General features: G+C 38.8%; 1 protein-coding gene across 9 annotated transcripts in view; it reads right to left on the minus strand.

Moving 5' to 3' along the window:
* The window catches only part of mark3a (MAP/microtubule affinity-regulating kinase 3a), a 114774-nt gene that overhangs the window by 78267 nt on the left and 15847 nt on the right, over positions 1-20660 (minus strand). The window lies entirely within an intron of this gene.

Below are 20660 nucleotides of genomic sequence, written 5' to 3' on the forward strand. Positions count from 1 at the left end.
TTGGGAGTCTATTTATTCAATATTTTCACATGACATAGATCCCCTTATAATAACCTTTCAATTTAGAGGAACGGAGGTGACGACATAATATTGCTCTGTTTCTATTGAGAAATTTTAGTCCAGTTTTTTTTTCTGTTTTTGTTTGAATTTTTGTTTTCTTTTGCTTAGTTTGGTTTGATATATTGTTTATAATTTTTCTTATTGTTTTGGGGTTTTTTCTTTCTTTTATATTTTATAATAAATCTTTTTCTTTGATATTATATTCATTCACTAACAGATCATTGGATCTACAGATTTTTTTTATACTTTATTGTTCTTTATGATTATCCATGTCATGATTGTTCTCCTGATCTCTTTGTATTACATGTATAAACATTGATATAGTAATCTGTATTAATTTGAAAACTAATAAAAAGATCGAAAAAGAAAGAGCTTGTACTTCTCTTTTTCTGTAGCAGCATAATTTATAAAGTTGTGGATTTATTCATTTAAACAAAATTTAACAATATTTCAGACTAAACTAATATAAATACCATGTTAGTCAATTTCCCTGCTGCAGAAAAAAATTCAAAGCAGTTTATGACAGCTGCACAAAAAGACCAAAAAGTTCCAATGCTATGCTTAAATGCAACAAAGTAGTTCAATATATCAATTCAAACATGAAATATCCACAACATGAACGAGAATCACTTATATCTTTGGTTTTACTGAAATGTCCTCTTAATCTTTAAGCATACAGAGTCAACATATGAACATGTACCAGTTCAAAAGATTAAGCTAACCTCTGCCGTGTACATAAAACATTTTTGTTTAAGTATAATGTTGTTTAGCTAAAATATAATCCAATATTTGTATTCACTAGCGAACTGCTACTTTTGAACATGTAATTGGACTGCTGCAATTTTGTTTTATTTAAAAAGCAAAAATGGAATCGTACAAGTAGCAAAATGATTACTGAAAAAAAATCCTGACCAAACTTCATCTCATCAACTTGTGTAGGAGTTAAACCAAAGTACATTTGGTGAAGGTTATTTATCTAGGACAATTCTTTTTTTTAAATACTGTTGGCTAGGCTAGCATGCATCGCCCATCTCTAATTGCTCCTGAACTGGATAGCACGAGTTTAAGAGTCAACCATTATGCTGTGATCTGGGGTCACATACAGACCAGGAAGAATGGGTAGGGAGGACAGATTTCCTTTCCCGAAGGACATTGGTGAAGCAGATGTGCTTTTACCATCATCATTATCGATACTGGATTTTTAATTCCAGATTATCAACCTAGCTGTTGTTGGGGAATTCAAATACATTTCTCCTAAGTAATAATCCTGGATACTAATTCAGTAACTGTTTGTAGATACAGGTACTATGTTCATTGTAACATATGGAAAACGAAAAACAAATTTTGTAAATGACAGCTTTCATAAAATGGAGAGAAGGACAAATAATGACAAATAATCAATTTAAAATTGAGAGCAATAAATATATTAAGAAATAATAAACTACTTGCTTGCTTGTCTAAAATGACAAGTAGTAGTTGCTGAACTTGTGAAGGAGAACTGGATAACCAGTTGAAGTACAGAAGGTGCAAGGCTTTGGGGAGAAAAATGAACACTGGCATGTGAATTGGATTATTCCAGTTAAAATGGAAGCAAAGTTGTGATGGGGTGAAAGATATCCTTCAAAATATATCGTTCTAATCACCAAATAAATTACATTATTAGCTGCCATATTCAGGAATCTATTCCTTCTGAAACTTAGCCTTTATTTTCTGGACAAGATTCCATGGAATCATAGAAATTTATAGGGATGCATGAGGCTATTTCAACCATCATATCCATGCCAGCTAAAAAAGAGATAACCATCTTAATCCCACTTTCTACTGTTTCACGTGTGACCAAGCATTTGCAGTGCTAAAGAAAATGAAGGATCGGCCTTTCAGCACTATCAATCAATAGGCCATATCAGATTCATTATCTCAATCTACTTTCTTGCCTGATCCTCATATCATTGAGCTCCACACATCTAAAGATTTGCCTCCGGATGGAGAATTCCAAAGTTTTGTGATTGAGTTATATTTTTCTTCAATTCAGTCCTAAATGACCATCTTCTTAACCTGAAACTATGACCACAAGTTCCAGATCTTTCAGGTCAAGGAAAAAATCTCTTGGCATAAACTCCTCTCAGAATTGCACTTGCTTCAACAATATCATATTTTATTCTTCTGCACTCCAGTAGGTATGAGAAATCTTATTAAATTTCTCTTCAAAGGAAATGCCTGTATCCTAGAAATTAATCTAGTAAATCCATGCTGCACTGACAGAAAGACAAATACTCTTTCTTTAGTCATAGAGACCAAAACTCCATACGGTATTCCAGTTGTTATCAACCAAAACCCTATCAATGTAGCAAAACTTCCTTACCTTTGTAATGCCAACCTCCAGAGTTCAGCAGATTGTTGTCCTTATTAATGGCTTGCTGTACCTTTGGTGCTCAAGTTCTGCTTTTCACGAACCAGCACACCAAAATACTGTTATGCCTCAATGTTTTTTTCAAAACCATACAAATATAGTTTTTACTCTTCTTCCCAAAGAGATTTTTCAGTTTTCCACATGATGTTCCATCTGCCTCCTCCTTGCTCATTCACTTAACCTGTCTCTATCCCTGACAGTGCACTTTCCCACGTAGCTCTGTATCAACAACAAACGTGGATAAAGTTCTGTCTTTTCACTTAATTCACTAATATACATTGCAAGTTCCCAACAACCCAATATACATCCTTGAGGCACCCAAATAGTAACAGCAATTTTTAAAAAGTATTTTGGTCCCTCACAATCTTTGACTGAAAAGGTGTATTTGAAAATCTCTTTTACCCCTTCAGTCAATTAATTCCTCCGTCTCTGGTGAGAGGAAATATGTTCTTTCTATCCAAGTCCTTTACAATTTTACACATTTCAATCATCCATCAATCGCCTTTTAAAAGTGAAAACAACCCTAGGTATTTCACACTGAGACTTCTCTAGTTCTGGCAATATCTGCTTAAATCTCCTCTGTAGTCTTGGCAATATCATCTTGAATGTTCTCTGAACCCTCTCTGGTACAATCACATCCATCCAGTAACGAGGTAACCAGAGCTGTACAGAGGACTCTTGGTGCTTTATACAATTCCTTGTTCATATACTTATTACAGATGGAAGCAATTCAGCCCAAGTCCATGCCAACTTCAAGCAGAGCAATCCTACCTCACCCTATTCCCCTGTAGCCTTCCAACTTATTCTATCTCACATGCCTACAAACTTCCCTTTTATGGTTCTTCTGGCATTTCCCTACTAAGTTTTTTATCACAGTAGCCAATTAACCTTCCAGCAAGTCTTTGGTATGTGGGAGGAAAATAGTGCACAGAAGAAATGTACACGGTCACAGCGAGAACGTGCAAACTCCACACAGATGGCACCAGAGGTAAGAATTGAACCGAGATCCCTGAAGCTGTGAGAAGAGCACCAGCAGCTGTGTCATCATGCCACTCCATTATGTCAGCCAACCCAATTAGTTAAATTAACTAATCGGAAGTGTAATTTATTGCACTTATCTGAAATCTCCACCTATATCCAGTACATAAGGGTTCACAGAAACACAGTAAAAATAACCTGTGGGATTTTGTGGATCCTTTAAAGATACACCAGAAATAAGGAAACAGAATGAAGGTCTCAACAAGCCAAATGATTAGATCAAATAGGAAGTTGCTAGCTATTAGACAGCCAAACAATGCAGATAACGAAGGAAGTTATATTTTACCCGTAACTTGGATTCATGTAGAACAATGGTGCATTATCTTTTGGGGAGAACAATCTAATCCAAAAAGCTTCCCAGGCCATATGCATAAAACTTGTTCTTCCATAACCCAACATAAATAGGATACTGATATTTTTAGTCATGTAGACACAAATGGCAAAATTTATAAATAGCTTAGTTTCCATCCCAGAGACTTGTGTCCAGAACCAGTTATGCTTCTAGCCAAGTTGTCTATCATACAATTTTTTCCTTTTTTAAAATGCAGGGAAGTATTACTGTTATTGTGTCTTTAACAGCATAATTTGCATAACATTGTTTTTACAGCTCTTATGAATAGTGGAGATTCAATAACAGTATTTTTTTATTCCTATCAGCATCTTACCATTGATAATTATATTGATTTTATTTGCTGAGGATTTATCAACATTACTGTCAGCCATGAATTGGAGGTAGGAAAGGGGGCACAATTCTCAACAAGCAGCTTATTGTATGGCAAACAGTCAACTTGCTTAGAAAAAGGTCTATTTAAACAGTGGAGTAAAGAGCGACTACAGCAGGATAACTAGTCCAGAAAAATGCATCAAGTGAAGGATATTTACAGATGATAACAAAGGGAGGAGTGCCCACCACATAAAGCCTTGTGGAGACAAAATCTCATCTTCGTACCGAGGACACCCTCCATGGAATCTGTGGCATAAATCTGCTGATTGGGATAGACTCACAAATCTGGCAATTCGAAACTGGACATACAAGTGGTGCTGTGGGTCAGCAGCAGCCGAAATATACACAAGCTGTAACAGAATGTCCCAGCATATCCCTCCGTTATTTTTCTCAAACTAAGGGAACAACCCTGGTTCAACATGGAGTGCAGACAGGCAAGCCTGGACAGCACGAGGCACACCCAAGAGGTGCCAGCCTAGTGAAGCTGCAATACCAGATTACCTGCATGCTAAGCAGCAAAATCGGGCTGCAATAAACAGAGGTAAACCACCTGATAGGCAACAGATCACATTGAAGGTCTGCAGTTCTGCTACTTTTAGTTGCGAATGTGGTGATCAATTGAACAGTTAATAGGAGGAAAAGGCTCCAAGAAAATCCCCATCCTCAAAGGTGGCAGGTCATAGCAAAAGAGTGCTAAAAATAATAGGCTGAAGCACTTGGAAGTACATTCAACCAGAAGTGCTGAATAGGTAAACATCTCATTTTCCTCCCGAGATCCCCACCATCATAGAAGGCAAATCTCTAGCCAAGAAACAGGCTGTAAGCACTTGATACAGCAAAGACTACAGGACTAGACAACATCCTAGCTGTGGCACTTAGACTTGTGTCCAGAACCAGTTATGCCTCTAGCCAAGTTGTTCTGGTATTGTTACCACACTGACATTAACGAGATAATGTGGAAAACTATGCAAAGATGGTGGTGGTAAAACTAAAAGGCTGCAGATACTGGGAACACTCATCAGGTCAGGTAGTGACTGTGGAAAGAGAAACAAAGTTAATGTTTCAAGTTAGAGAGCTATCACCAGAACTGGGAAAGAGATTAAAAGAGGCAAGTTTTAATTGCAGTGGTAAGAAAGGTGGATAGAACAAAGGGAAGGTTGTGGTTGTTGGAGATCAATCATTCCAACCCCATAACAACAATGGAAGAATTCATCAGGGCACTGTGCTAGACCCGATCATCTTCAGCTGCTTCACCAATACCCTTCCTTTCATCCTTAAGATCAGAAGAGGGGATGCTGAACGATGATGCACAACATTCACTTCCATTCGCATCTCCTCAGTAAATGAAGCACATGCAGATAACTTTCAGGCACGGGCTGATAAATAGTAATTGACATTCATTCCATAAAAGCATCAAGCATTTTGATCAAGACAAAGTGTAATCACCTACCCTTGACCTTCAAATGGTACTATGTCTGGGATTCCCCCCCCCCCCCAACAATATTCTGGGGTCACCACTGATCAGAAAGCCAACTAGACAAGCCACATAAAGACCACAACTACAAGAGCAGATCAGAGGCTAGGTACCCTGCACTGAGTGATTTACTCATTGAAACCACAAGGCCTTTCCACCATCTACAAGGAGCCTGATGGAATACTCTCCACTTGTCTGCTTGCCTCTGCAGAAGTTTGACATCTTCCAGGACAAAGCATTTAACTTGAATAGCATTGCAACAACCACCAAGCATTCATTCCCTCCATGGGATGCACTGTGTATCATGCACAAAATGCACTGCAATTATTTGCCCAGGCTACTCTGACAACACCTTCAAACCCAGGAACTCTACTACCAAGAACTACTAGGGCAGCAGGTTCATTTGAACACCCTTACCTGTAGGTTCCCCTCAAAATTGCTCTCCATGCTGTCTTGTAAATATATCACTGATTCTTCATTGTGTTACGGATTTGGTTACTATTGGTGAATGTCCCTTTAAGACATAGCACCGTAGTGTATGTGTGTGTGGGGCATGATGACGACAACAGGAGATAAGGACGTGATGGTGTTCGGGGGTGGGGGGGGGGAGAGAGAGAGCGAGAGAGAGAGAGAGAGAGAGAGAGAGAGAGAGAGAGAGAGAGAGAGAGAGAGAGAGAGAGAGAGAGAGAGAGAGATACCTGCCTGCTGCTCTCTGTATCGATGGATGAAAAACAATAACTGTGTCTGTCACTACAATCCACGTATGGATTTTTGGAATAATCCAGTGGAGTCCACTTTGTCGTTAACCTATAGAAGGAAACAGGTATTTGTGTGGACGGCCACGTCTCGACTGCCTTTTGGGGCAGCAGATACTTCAGAACAAAGGAATGCAGATCAGTGATTGAGGTGTCGTATGAGTTCCAAAGTGGAACATTTGGATTTCGTAATTACTCTCTATTTTCTCTCTACATTTCCTCTTCAGTCAACGGTGGTTTTGCAGAAGCCTTTGCTCATGTTTCACCTTATGGCCTGCTGAACTGAACTTTGAGAATTATTCCTGGACTTGGAGTTTGGGAATTTGCCACACACACACTGCAAGTATAGCTTTTGGGGTTAATGTTTAAGAACTAACATTTTTACTTCTAACATTTTTACTTTTATTTTTTTCTTATTATCATAAGTAGTTATTAATAAAATAGTTTTTAAACACTTATACATGACTCAGTGTGTTTTTTTTGTTACTGGTACGTGACAATTGTTAGTGGGTCTGAACCCTGGAACTCCTCACTCAACAAAAATGTGGGATCACCTTCACCAGAAGAACTGCAGTGGTTCAAGGAGGACACTCACTGCCATCTTCTCAAAAGCAGTTAAAGGTGAGCAATAAATGCTGGCTTTACCAGCAACATCCAGATCCTTAAAATGAATATTAAGAAAGTTATATAGATAAAGTGTACCTTGTAGCACTGGTCATGAAATTTGATTGGCAGGGAAATACCCAATTATTTCTGTACTGACAGACAAGAGCAGTCCTGAGATGCTTCTTTGGGAATGTCAGGCTTTCCTTTAAGATCCCAGGCACACTTCATTGGTTCAACATTATCTGTTGTTTGGTTGTGATGTTTTGATTTGATTTGTTTTGTTGAGATTCAAAAGAGAAAAGTCATGCTCACAAACGAAAGAAAGGCGAGGAAATTTCATGGCTCCCTTTCCTTAATCAGTAAGGAAAGCAAGATTACAAAGCCAGGTAGATCATGGGCTTTTCTTTCATCACTGATCTCCAGCATCTGGAGCCACAAGCCCTTTAAAAATCTTAAATAAAAACAGAAAATCCTGCAAAACTCATAAGGTCAGGTAGCTTTGAAACCTTTCTCAAATCAAGATAACTGTAGAAATGAGCAATTTGTTTTGCTCTATTTGCTGCAAAGTGAATTGAGCATTGCAGGTAAATGAGTTCAAATGGCATACTGGATACTCAGTTACAGAGTCCACAAAGAACCTTCCTGCCTTTCTATGAAAGTTTGAGGATTCCTGCACAAATGAACACTTGAGAACCTTAAAAACTTCAGAATAGAATCATAAGCAGGCTCAGAAAACATCTAGGTAGGAAAGCTTAATGCTTTTCCACAGTATTTTCCAAACAAGGGAACTTTACAACCTAGAAAGACAAGGGCAACATATGCATGGGAACACCATCATCGTCAAGATCCCCTCAAAGTCACAGCATCTCGACTTGGACGGACAGTCATCAAACTTCTATCATCAGTGGATTCTGTACAGTAATTCCCTACTTAAACATGTGAAGTACCTTCATCACCCTGAGAAATTTAAGGCAGATCATCACAACTTATCAAGAGCAACCAAGGATGACTCTACCAACAAACACCACATCCTGAGAATAAATTAAAAACAAAATCACTAATCAAGCAATAGACAATTATGAGGGAGAAAATGTTCTGCTTTTAGATCACTTTTAATATTGAAAATAAGTATTAATTTTAATTGCCTATTTTTGTGCACCTTATATTTAATTTCATTTTCTTGTTAAAAAGGTACATCCATTTAAATGCCCAAGTGTGCAATTTTCAGTGGATTTCTATGTAAACTTTTTTTTAAATGACACAATTTTTTTTAGGCCATTTTTCTAGGTTGACATCCCAGTGTAGCACCAGTGGAATGCTTCACCAGTGAAGGTGTCTTCTTTTGATGATATGTTATATTGACCAAAAAGGACTTCAGGGCATGATTTTAATCATAAGGAGAGTTACAATCAGCATCCAATCCAATACATTGACATCACCAAAATAACTATATTATCAGACTGCTGTTTGTGGGTGCTTGCTATGTGCAAATTGACTGTTGTGTTCCCTACAGTAAATCACTGATTACAGTACAAAAGCACTTCACTGATTATGAGGTGCTTTCAGATATCCTGAATGGATTATGAAAGGCACTACATGAATGCAAGCCCCTCTTCTACTGGCATGTCATTTGTGGCAAATTATTCCACCACTGGAATAGGTGAAAAGCAACTCCATATAAAGTTAACAATGAGACTTCAAGGTCAAGGAAGAGGAATCAGCTCCTGAGGCTGTTCACAAACTTTGTGAAACCTGAGCTTTGCCATGTAGGCCATTTTGATTCTGTCTCTGATGTAAGCCATACTTCTCAATTACTTCTCAATGTACAAGTACATTCACAGGATGTGGCATTGAGGCTTTGAACACAAAGGTTGGAGGTACAACTTGCAGTCTTTGCTAAATTACTAAATCTTCCTCCAATCTGGTGGAAGATCAAATCAGCAGCTACAAATTCCCTTCCAAAATTAAACAAAAAATTCTTGAAAATGCATGCAACATTCAAGTGACTTTCATATCATAAATTCTACTCCTGTTCATTTAGAAGTTGGCAAAGTAACACCCCTCCCCACCCACCCCCCCCGCCCCCCACCCCCGATCAAGATTAAAATTATTTCTCGGAATTTCTATCCGAAGTTTCAATCCCACACTTGAAAGTGCCAATCAATTTTGCTATTCACTTTTATGTTCATGTTAATTTTATGATAGCATTCTTAACAAAATAAAATTATGCACACACTGCTTGAATGTGCATTTCTACTGAAAATGAGCGGTATTTCCTTTACACAAGTTTAATCAAGTAATGAGATACCATCTTGATTTTCTCTGTATATGCATTCATTAAGAAGCCACCAGTTTAAGTTAGGTGTCATTAGAATCCGGTCTTAATCAATCTGGATTGTAGCAATTCAATGCCAGCAGAACTATTCACATTTTGACAAAGTTAATGCAGCAAAGGATAAAGAATATCTGCTAACTAACTCTTCTGATCAGTAACACCAGTCTCTGAAACCTTTCAAGCACATGGGCAAAGAAACAAAGGACTAAATCACACTGGATGTAGCTTGGGGTTCCAATGGGAAATGCCAGCATTCAGTTATTCCCTGGTAGGTCTGTCCAAGACTTACGAAGACCTGCTTCAAAACTAGGACATGCAGCACAGCAAATGTCAGCACATATTTAATTCCACACGGAGCCAGTAATGAAACTTGACCTTGCTAGGATGCCCCAAAACAACATTAGAGAAAATTGCCCCTTCCAGCCCATGCAAGTCAGACATGGCATAGGATCAGAATCCTCAAATATTTGAAAGGGTATTCCTGACAAGATTACAAAGAAGTTAGTTAATCTTCACTTGTTTTATTTTAATCTTTTTAATTTTTAAGAAAAATTGTTTGGCTATTGTAACAGTTTTTACAAAAGCAAATGTAATCGTTTTTAGGATGTTTCTGAATCAGAGAAAACTACAAGGTAGAAAGGCTCTCAGCTTTGACAAAAAGTGAAGCTTCAGCCTTCGTTTTACCTCCTGTCAAAGGCTGTCAGCACATTCTTGGCACAGGGCTCTCGTGAGACCTTAATGGACACCTTCCAAAGACAGTGGGACATCATCTGACACAGACATCTTTAAGCAGGGAATACAGGTCAGCAGGCCTAACCCTGCTCAATTTGGCCTACTGCTTTAATGTTTAGAACAAGAGAGTTAAGACTTTCCCAAAGCTTAACTCACAAAGTTAAAGTTAACGGTCAAAGTTCCCTTATAATGGAAGGGGAAGTTGAATGCTACAAAAAATGGGACAAGGTCTGCAGTGTGGTCAACATCATGTGATTAGTGCCAAAAGTGATGGAATGACTTTGGTACTTGAAAATTCTCCTATATCAGATTATCCGAGAGACATGCCTCACTGACTCAGTGAAATCTTAAATCACATGAAATCTTCTAACAGAAGTAAAATACTATGATTGTTGGAAATCTGATATTAAAAAAATGCTGGAAATACTCAGCAGTGCAAAACTGAGAGGCTAACTGCATTTCTCTCTCCACAGGTTCTGTCTGATCTGCCAAGTATCTCCTGTATTTTCTATATTTTTATTTCAGATTTCCAGCATTGACAATATTTTACCTCTATCATTCATATTTCAGGTCAATGACCTTTCATCAGAACCTCATGAAATTTAGTTTACAGCACAGGACATCATTTGTTTTTCAGTATGGAGCCATAGACTTTCGTTACTATTTTAAACAAGAGAGTTTATTCAGTTTATAAACAAGTGAAATTTAATTTGTTCAAGTCAAGGCATCCTGTGAATAGATCTTTAGTTCTCATGCTAAGGTACTCCAACTACTTGAGCACGATCTTCCAACTCTCACAGCTGACTACAAAGTTTGATGTCTTACATATATCCACCATGACGATTCTTTCACTAAAACTTAAAATGCAATTCAATATCTTCTAGTGCTGTTGAATACAGCTCCCCTCCTCACAACATCCATCCACTTAGTGAGATGTTGAGAAAAATAGAATAGTTTTGTAAACCATAAATAACATACACCGACCAATCCATAGATACCTTTCTGACACCCTGTCTTGCCCCCTCCCCAACTCATAATTTCAAGGAACCATCACCTTTACTTCATTAACTTTAACAGTGAAGAAGAATAGAACAATTCATGAACCAAGAACGATGTCCAAAACAAGATAGTTAATTAAAGACACAAAGGTTCCATGGATAACACCAACTTTGAAGGACATGGACAGTTAAAAGTAGGATCTAACTGGGCAAGGGATATGATAAGGGGGCCACACATTAGTTTAATTTCCCTTTGAGATGGAAACTGAAATCTTGGAAATTTTGAACATTTTTAATCTTGTCTGATATTTGTACTAAAAAGGGTATTAAAGTGGTTGCTTTCAAGATTCCAGGAGTGGCACCACAAAAGGATTATCCACGTTATAGCCCTATAAGTTTTTCTCACTGCAGATACTGCTCTCATCATTTATTAAGTAAAGTAATACTATTATGTCGCTAACTGAAGAATCCACAATTTTGGTAGATGGACATGAAAAGAAGATAAGGAATAGTTTGATGAAAAGTTCCTATAGATCATTACAGCAGATCCATATTATTATTGAAGTCTGTCTCCTAGGACTTCACTTACAAAGCAGTTTCTAGGAAACTACAATAAATTGAATAAAAATTAAGAATAGAAAGTACATGAATACCACTCATTTCCTCGCACCATACCCAGTCAGGTCACACAGAACTTTTTCATGAAATTTATATTAAAGCTACTCAATCTCAGGATTGAAATACTAGAAAATCTTCTTTACATTGATTTTCTATGAACATTTTGAAGAAACAAAAAAGGTGCTGAGAGGTGGAGTGGAGGTGAACCTATAAACCTACACGTATTTCAATTGTTCTCAAACATTGAATCTTGATATTTATTGAGGACATATCAAACATTAGATCTGTCCTGTCTCCCACCCCCACTGGTTCTTCCTCCCCTTGAGATGGACATTCCAAAAATATTTCATTGGCTATGAATTGCTTTGGGAAACCCAGAGGTCACGAAAGTTACAGCATGCATAAGTTCCTTACTTTTGGTTTAAGAAATGCAAGTTTTACTTTATGTAATTATAAAATTCCATTCAAATTTATAATACAGTACAACACAAACGTAATCAATTACTTCTTGCAGGTAAATATCATAAATATCTTGAAAGCAATTAATTCCATACAGCTAGTTTACACGTTAACACTGAATTCTGACAGTGAATTTCAATTTCCTTAATGACAATTGTTTAAGTATTCCAACAATCAGTTCAGATGTGGGAATTAGAGAAAGCAGATTATGTGCACTTATTTAAAAGTGGCATGCAATTTAAAGAAAAACAATACTGAATATTTGCCAAAGACTTTAAAAAGTGTCACCCTTCCTTTCTAAAATATCCTATGTGCTAAGAAACAAAGCAATTAAAATCAAGGTCACTGTCAATGAGATTCCGAAGCCACCTTCTACAGCTTGGAAACATCCAAAGGACCGAAACTTCAAAACAGTCATATCACTGCAATCATGTTTGCCATGCAGATCTATTTTTCTGACATTGGCAATTATTCAATTGCTTACGTTTTGAGAGGGTGACCTAAAAGCATCATTCTCCCTGTTGCAGTCAGTTCCTTATAAATCAGCTACACTGCAGCAGTCTTCATCTCATGCACAGGCTAGCCATAATAGATTAGTCATGACTGTTACAAAAAATGTCTCGCTGTAGAAGATCAGCATAACCACAAGGAAAAGCAACCCATGTCAGAAGAATCACATGGAACTATGATGTGGCCATTACATAGACTCGGTTGAGAGAGGAACAGGATTGGATACTTAATGTTCCAGGGTTTTGATATTTTAGAAAAGATAGAGAAATAGGGATAATACTAAAAACTATAGACCAGTGAGTAGAAGCTATTGGAGAGGATTCTGAGTGATAGGATTTATGATCATTTGGAGAACCATGGCCTAATTAGGGACAGTCAGCATGGCTTTGCCTGGGGCAAGTCGAATCTTACTAATGATTGAGTTTTGAGGTGACAAAGCTGATTGATAAAGGTAGAGCTGTAGATGTTGTCTATGTGGATTTTAATAGGGTGTTTGACATGGTCCCTCATGGTAGGCTCATTCAGAAGATTACGATGCATGGGATCCATGGTGACTTGGCTGTTTGAATTCAGAAGACAGAGGGTAGTGGTCGATGGGAGGCCCATGATTAGTGGTGTTCTGCAGGGACCCATACTGGGACCTCTGCTGTTTGTGATAATATACAAATGACCACGATGAAAATGTAGATGGGTGGGTTAATAAGTTCACAGACGATACAAAGATTGGTGGTGTTGTGAACAGTGTAGAAGATTGCCAAAGGATATGGCAGGATATAGATCAGTTGCAGATATGAGCAGATAAAGGCAGATGGCGTTTAATCTGGCCAAATGTGAAGTGTTGCACTTTGGGAGATCAAATATAAAGGGGCAGTACACAGTTAATGGCAGGGCCCTTGAACAGTGTTGATATAAGAGGGAACTTGGGGTCCAAGTCCATAGCTCCCTGAAGGAGGGTGCACAGAACGAAAGGGTGCTAAAGGTGGTGTATGGCAATGCTTGCCTTTATCAGTCGAGGCAATGAGTTCAAGAGTCTGGAAGTTATGTTGCAGCTTTATAAAATTCTGGTCAGGTCACATCTGGAGTACTGCATTCAATTCTGGTTACCCCATTATAGGAAGGACATGGAGGCTTTGGAGAGGGTGCAGCAGAAGAGGTTTACCAGGATGCTGCGTGTATTAGAGGGCATGAACTAGAAGAGGTTGGACAAACTTGGATTGTTTTATCTGGAGTGGCAGAGACTGAGGGGAGACCTGATAGAAGTTTATAAGATTATGAGAGGCATAGATATGAGTAGACAGCTGGTATCTTTTTCCCCAGGGTCGAAATGTCTAATACTAGAGGGCATGCACTTAAGGTGAGAGAGGACAAATTCAAAGGAGATGTATGGGACAAGTTTATGTTTTTACAGAGAGTGATGGGTGCCTGTAATGCGCTGCCGGGGTGGTAGTGGAGACAAATACGATAGAGGTGGCTAAGAGGCTCTTAGACAGGCAGATGAATGCGCAGAGAACGGAGTGATATGGACATTGTGTAGGCAGAAGGGATTAGTTCAGTTGGACATTGAATTACTAGTTTAATTAGTTCGGCACAACATTGTGGGTCAAAGGGCCTGTCCCTGTGCTGTACTGTTCTGGGCTCTAATCCAGTAAAAAGGATTTTCTGAGCTGGCCACTATACAAAATGCAGTAAAACTTATCTTTGTGCCACTGCTGAATGCAAGGAATCTATGGTACTGAACGAAAGAACAAAATAAAATAGTTGCTAATTGATTTCCTTTAATGTCAATGAAATTGAATTAATGAATGACAAAGGAGACTATAATGTACAGAAATCTGATTCTTCTGTAAAAGTGGTTGAAGCAGCAAGATTGTTTACTTCAAAGAAAGTCTATCCACAACTTTATTTTGACTGTAGTAGCATAATGCTATTATTCTATCTTTACTGACATTACCAGATCAATGATGTACTGGCCAATTCAACGGGAGTATTGTGTATTGTCTTTTCTCAGAGAAAAAAAGTTCATATGTGACAACGTTAACAAGAAGTTTGGGGGTAGGAGTTGGTGAGAGGGAATTCTGGATTTGGTTTTTCGAAAACATAGACTGATGGAAGAAATATCAGTGGGAGACTACTTTTGTGGAAGTGATCATAATTCAGTTAGATTTAGCATAGTTGTGGAAAAGGACAGAAATAAAATATAACTGAAAATTCAAAATTGGGATAAGGTCAATTTTACCAGGCATTTGAGTGATTTTGCAAAAGTAGACTGGAACCAGCTACTTAACAGTAAATCACTCTTAGAGCAATGGAAGGCATTCAAGAATGAAATTAAAGAAAAAGTTTCAAGGTAAATGTAATAACTTCAGTATCCATTATGACTCCAGCATTTAGGGAAGCAATTTCGTGTTTAAAAAGGCTTCCCAGCTGTTCCCCAGATTTTTCAGCTCAGCTTCCACAGCTGATTGCCATGTTGCTGATGGACAGCCTTGTTTCAGTTGTCTTGAGGTCTACATCTTATTGATATTTTAGTGATCGAATGAGGTCCCACCTGAAGTACATATCCATTCCACCTCCAACACCCCCGGATGATTATGGTACTCATATCTGCTTGGCTGCACTGTTTTTGGGTCTTGGTTTAACATAGTTCTGGCCCAAAAGATAGAGGATTTTCCTTAGCTAATTTGTGCAAAATGAACATGTCAAATCATGGAGAAATGTTGAAAGAATAGAGCTCTGATAAGTCTTGTTTGGTTTTAACATTGATCTTCAAAGGGTAGCTATGTCTCTTAGTATAGACCTCACCTTGTGCACATCATTCAATTGACAGCAGTATCGAATAGAATTGCAAAAATGACTTGTCAAAGCTGCACTCTCTGTAATGAACAGTGCACATAAAATTGAATAGAAGCTTTTGATGATGTTGACTGTACGAAGTGGGATTCTATATGCCTGCTTAAAGCACCATAGACTGGTCCTGTGAGAAGACTTTGACAGCGTTTAAAATATATAATATTTATGTAGAATTCCTGTTGCCATTCCAAGCATCGTTCTACCATGTTTCACAAAGGTACCGTCCATGCATTCACAATGTTTTCAAAAATCAACTTTTCTGAGAGCACTAAATACCACTTCTGATACATCCTTTCTCAGCAAAAATAAAAGTGTAATACCTGGCAACTTATTACAAACATTGAGTGCTTCCTTCTAAGACATCTCGAATACAGCACTATTGGTCCATTCATCAGGTACCTTTGCCCTTTCCTTGACTAATATAAATAGAAGCAGCAAGACTGATATGGTTAATTCAGGATTTATGCACATTTTGGATTTAATTTGTTCTTGTCAGTAACTTTCTCATTTTTTTAAGGATATGATGGCTTAGGTGATCCCTTATTTTAGAACCATAGACCTATAGAACACTACAGCACAGGAAACTGGCCATTCAGCCCTTCTAGTCTGTGCCAAAACTTTATTCCGCTAGTCCCATTTACCTTCACCCAGTCCATAACCCTCCGGACCTCTCCCGTCCATGTATCTATCCAATTTATTCTTAAAACTTAAGAGTGAGACCACATTTACTACATCAGATGGCAGCCCGTTCCACACTCCCAACACTCTCTGAGTGAAGAAGTTCCCCCTAATGTTCCCCCTACACTTTTCCCCTTTCACCCTAAAGCCATGTCCTTTCATAATCATCTCTCCTAATCTAGGTGAAAAGAGCCTACTCGCATTAACTCTGTCTATACCCCTCATAATTTTGTAAACCTCTATCAAATCTCCCCTCATTCTTCTATGCTCCAAGGAATAAAGTTCTAACCTGTTCAATCTTTCCCTGTAACTCAACTCCTGAAGACCCGGCAACATTCTAGTAAATCCTCTCTGCACTCTTTCAATCTTACTGATATCCTTCCTATAGTTAGGTCACCAGAACTGCACACAGTACTCCAAATTTGGCCTCACCAATGTCTTATACAACCTCACCATAACATCCACACTCCTATACTCAATACTTTGATTTATGAATGCCAGGATGCCAAAAGCCTTTTTTTTACAACCCTGTCTACCTGTAACGCCACTTTCAGGGAATTATGTATCTGAACTCCCAGATCCCTTTGTTCCTCCGCACTCCTTAGTGCCCTACCATTTACTGAGTATGTCTACCTTGATTTGTCCTTCCAAAATGCAACACCTCACACTTGTCTGCATTAAATTCCATCTGCCATTTTCTGGACCATTCTTCCAGTTGGTTCAGATCCCTCTGCAAGCTTTGAAAGCCTTCCTCACTGTCCACTACGCCTCCAATCTTAGTATCACCAGCAAACTTGCTGATCCAATTTACCACATTATCATCTAGATCATTGATATAGACAACAAACAACAATGGCCCCAGCACAGATCCCTGAGGCACACCACTAGTCACAGGCCTCCAGTCTGAGAAACAATTATCCACTACCATTCTGTCTTCCCCCACACAGCCCATTTTGAATCCAGTTTACAACCTTTCCATGAATACCTAGTGTCTGAACCTTCTGAACTAACCTCCCATGTGGGACCCTGTCAAAGGCCTTACTAAAGACCATGTATACAACATCCACAGCCTTTCCTTCATCTACTTTCTTGGTAACCTCCTCAAAAAACTCTACAAGATTTGTTAAACACGATCTACCACACACAAAGCCATGCTGACTATCCTTAATCAGCCCTTGGCTGTCCATATACTTGTATATCCAATCTCTCAGAACACCTTCCAATAATTTACCTACTATTGATGTCAGGCTCACCAGCCTGTAATTACCTGGTTTACTTTTAGAGCCTTTTTTTAAGCAACAGAACAATGTGAGCTACCCTCCAGTCCTCTAGCACCGCACCTGTGGCTAAGGACATTTAAAATATATCTGCCAGGGCCCTTGCAATTTCTACACTAGTCTCTCTCAAGGTCCAAGGAAGTATCTTGTCAGGCCCGGGGGATTTATCTACTTTTATTCGCTGTAAGGCAGCAAGCACCTTCTCCTCTTTAATCTCTATATGTTCCATGACAAGAACATATTCCGCTGTATAAGAAAGGTGGGAGGCAGCATAAAGGAAATTACAGACCTATTAGTCTGAAGTCAGTGGTGGGAAAGTTATTGGAATCGATCCTCGAGGATGAGGTTATGGAATACCTAGAGGTGCAAGGCAAGATAGGTCCTAGCCAACATGGTTTTGTGAAGGGAAGATCCTGCCTGACCAACCTATTGGAGTTTTTTAAAGAAATCACAGGTAGGGTGGATAAGGGAGAGGCGGTAGATGTTGTCTATTTAGACTTTCAAAAGGCCTTTGACAAGGTGCCGCATAAGAGGTTGATTAATAAGATGAGAGGTCATGGAATTACAGGTAGGATAACAGAATGGGTGGAGCATTGGCTGGTTGGCAGGAAGCAAAGGGTGGGAATAAAAGGATCTTGTTCTGGTTGGCTACCGGTTACTAGTGGTGTTCCGCAGGTGTCGGTGTTGGGGCCGCTTCTTTTTACCTTGTACATTAACGATTTGGATGATGGAGTAAATGGTTTTGTGGCTAAGTTTGCAGATGACAGCAAGATAGATGGAGGAGTAGAGAGTATTGAGGAGACAGGAAGGTTGCAGACAGACCTAAATAGTTTAGGAGAATGGGCAAGGAAATGGCAGATGAGATTCAATGTTGAGAAATGTGCCGTTGTACACTTTGGAAACAGAAATAAACTGGCAGATTATTATCTAGAAGGAGAGAAAATTCAAAGTACAGAAGTACAAAAGGACTTGGGGGTACTCGTGCAGGATACCTTAAAGGTTAACCACCAGGTCGGATCGGTGGTAAAGAAAGCGAATGCTATGTTGGCATTCATTTCGAGAGGTATAGTGTATAAAAGTAAGGAAGTGATGATGAGGCTCTACGGGGCACTAGTGAGGCCTTATTTGGAATACTGTGCAGTTTTGGGCCCCATATCTTAGAAAGGATGTGCTGATGTTGGAGAGGGTTCAGAGGAGATTTACGAGGATTATTCCCAGAATGAAAGGGCTTACGTATGATGAGCGTTTGTCGGCTCTTGGACTGTACTCACTGGAGTACAGAAGAATGAGAGGGGACCTCATAGAGACATTTAAAATGTTGAAAGGACTGGACAGGGTAGATGCGGTCAAGCTGTTTCCCTTGTTGGGTGGGTCCAGGACTGGGGGGCACAATCTCAGAATTAGAGGGTACAGGTTTAAAACAGAGATGAGGAGAAATTTCTTTAGCCAGAGTGTGGTGAATTTGTGGAATTCCTTGCCACGTACAGCAGTGGAGGCCAGATCACTGGAGGCATTTAAGGAAGAGATAGATAGATAGATATCTAAATAGTCGGGGTATCAAGGGATATGGGGATAAGGCCGGAAATTGGGGTTAGAATAGGTTTTTTTGCCCCCCCCGCCCCCCAAATTTCTCATTCCTTTTTCTTTTTTCCCTTTTCTTTGGAGCAGACTTGATGGGCCGAATGACCTACTTCTGCTCCCTTGTCTTGTGATCTTGTGATGACATTACTGCTTGTTTCCCTTCCTTCCATATCCACTATGCCAGTTTCCTGAGTAAATACTGATGCAAATAAAACTGTTTAAGATCTCCCCCATCTCCTGAGGCTGCACACATAGACGATCACTCTGATCTTCTAGGGGACCAATTTTGTCCCTTACTATCCTTTTACTCTTAATACACTTGTAGAAACCCTTCGGCTTTACGTCCACATCATCTGCCAAAACAACCTCGTGTCTTCTTTTTGCCTTCCTGATTTCCTTTTTTAGTATTTACTTACATTTTCTATACTCTTCAAGTACCTCATTTGTTCCTAGTTGCCTATACCTGCTATACACCTCTCTCTTTTTATTAACCAGATCGCCAATATCCCTTGAAAACCAAGGTTTCCTATGCTTGTTAACTTTGCCTTTAATCCTGGCAGAAACATGCAAACTCTGCACTCTCAAAATTTTTTTGTTGGGGTGTAGCTTACTTCTGCTTCTTTATGTGGTTTCCTGTTCAGCAATTCTTTTAACTGCTCTGCCCAATGCATTTATTTCTTCACTCTAAAATCAGGTCAATAAATGGCCTTCTTTGTCTCTGTTGAGTAAATTGGTCATCATCTGCCATTTGACAATAAGCAATGTCATTTTATAGATGGATCCTTGCTTGACATGGGCAGATACATACTCTCGTGTTGCCATGTTATCCAATAAAATGTTGTTTGACCATTCTTAAGAGGTGGTCAACCTCCTATTGTTCCTTGCTGTATAACTCATTTTATATCCATCATGCTCCCAAACACCTTCAATGACCTCCCAGGCTTTCTGCAACATTAAGCGCTTGGTACCTCAGATCAGTTTCCTTTGTTTTTGTTTTATTCTACCTTTATGGATCTTATCATCTAGAGACACTAGTTCCATTTATTTTCTTTGTAAGAACATGACAGAATTTCTCACAAAAGGCAAACAGTAGGTTTGACAAATCTAGAGTTCCCTAGATGACAAGGTAAGAATAAGATGAGGCAGGGAGGGGGAGGAAAAATAAAGAGGAAACCTATGTCAGATACCAAGGTAGTAAGCCTATAATACTATAGTAACTGGAGAATGAAATTAAAAGGGAAATTAAGAAAGCAAAAGGGATGACATCAAAAATACTGGCAGGTAAAAATGAAAGAAAATCCAAAGATATTTCAAAAGTACATAAATAACCAAGGAAGGAATAGGACCTATTAGTGACCAAAAAGAACACCTCTGTATGAAGGTGGAGAATGTGGATAAGGTCTTTAATGGACCTTTATAGAAGAGGAGGACCTTTTCCAATGTTATAGGTAGGGAGGAAGTATATGAAATATTGGTTGGGAGAAGGACTGTATGAAGAAATAGTATAGGGTCAAGCATTTTTGAAGGTGGTTATATCAGCAGAACGATGAAATAT

This window comes from Pristis pectinata, chromosome 1 (genome assembly GCF_009764475.1).
Source record: "Pristis pectinata isolate sPriPec2 chromosome 1, sPriPec2.1.pri, whole genome shotgun sequence".
NCBI lineage: Eukaryota > Metazoa > Chordata > Chondrichthyes > Rhinopristiformes > Pristidae > Pristis > Pristis pectinata.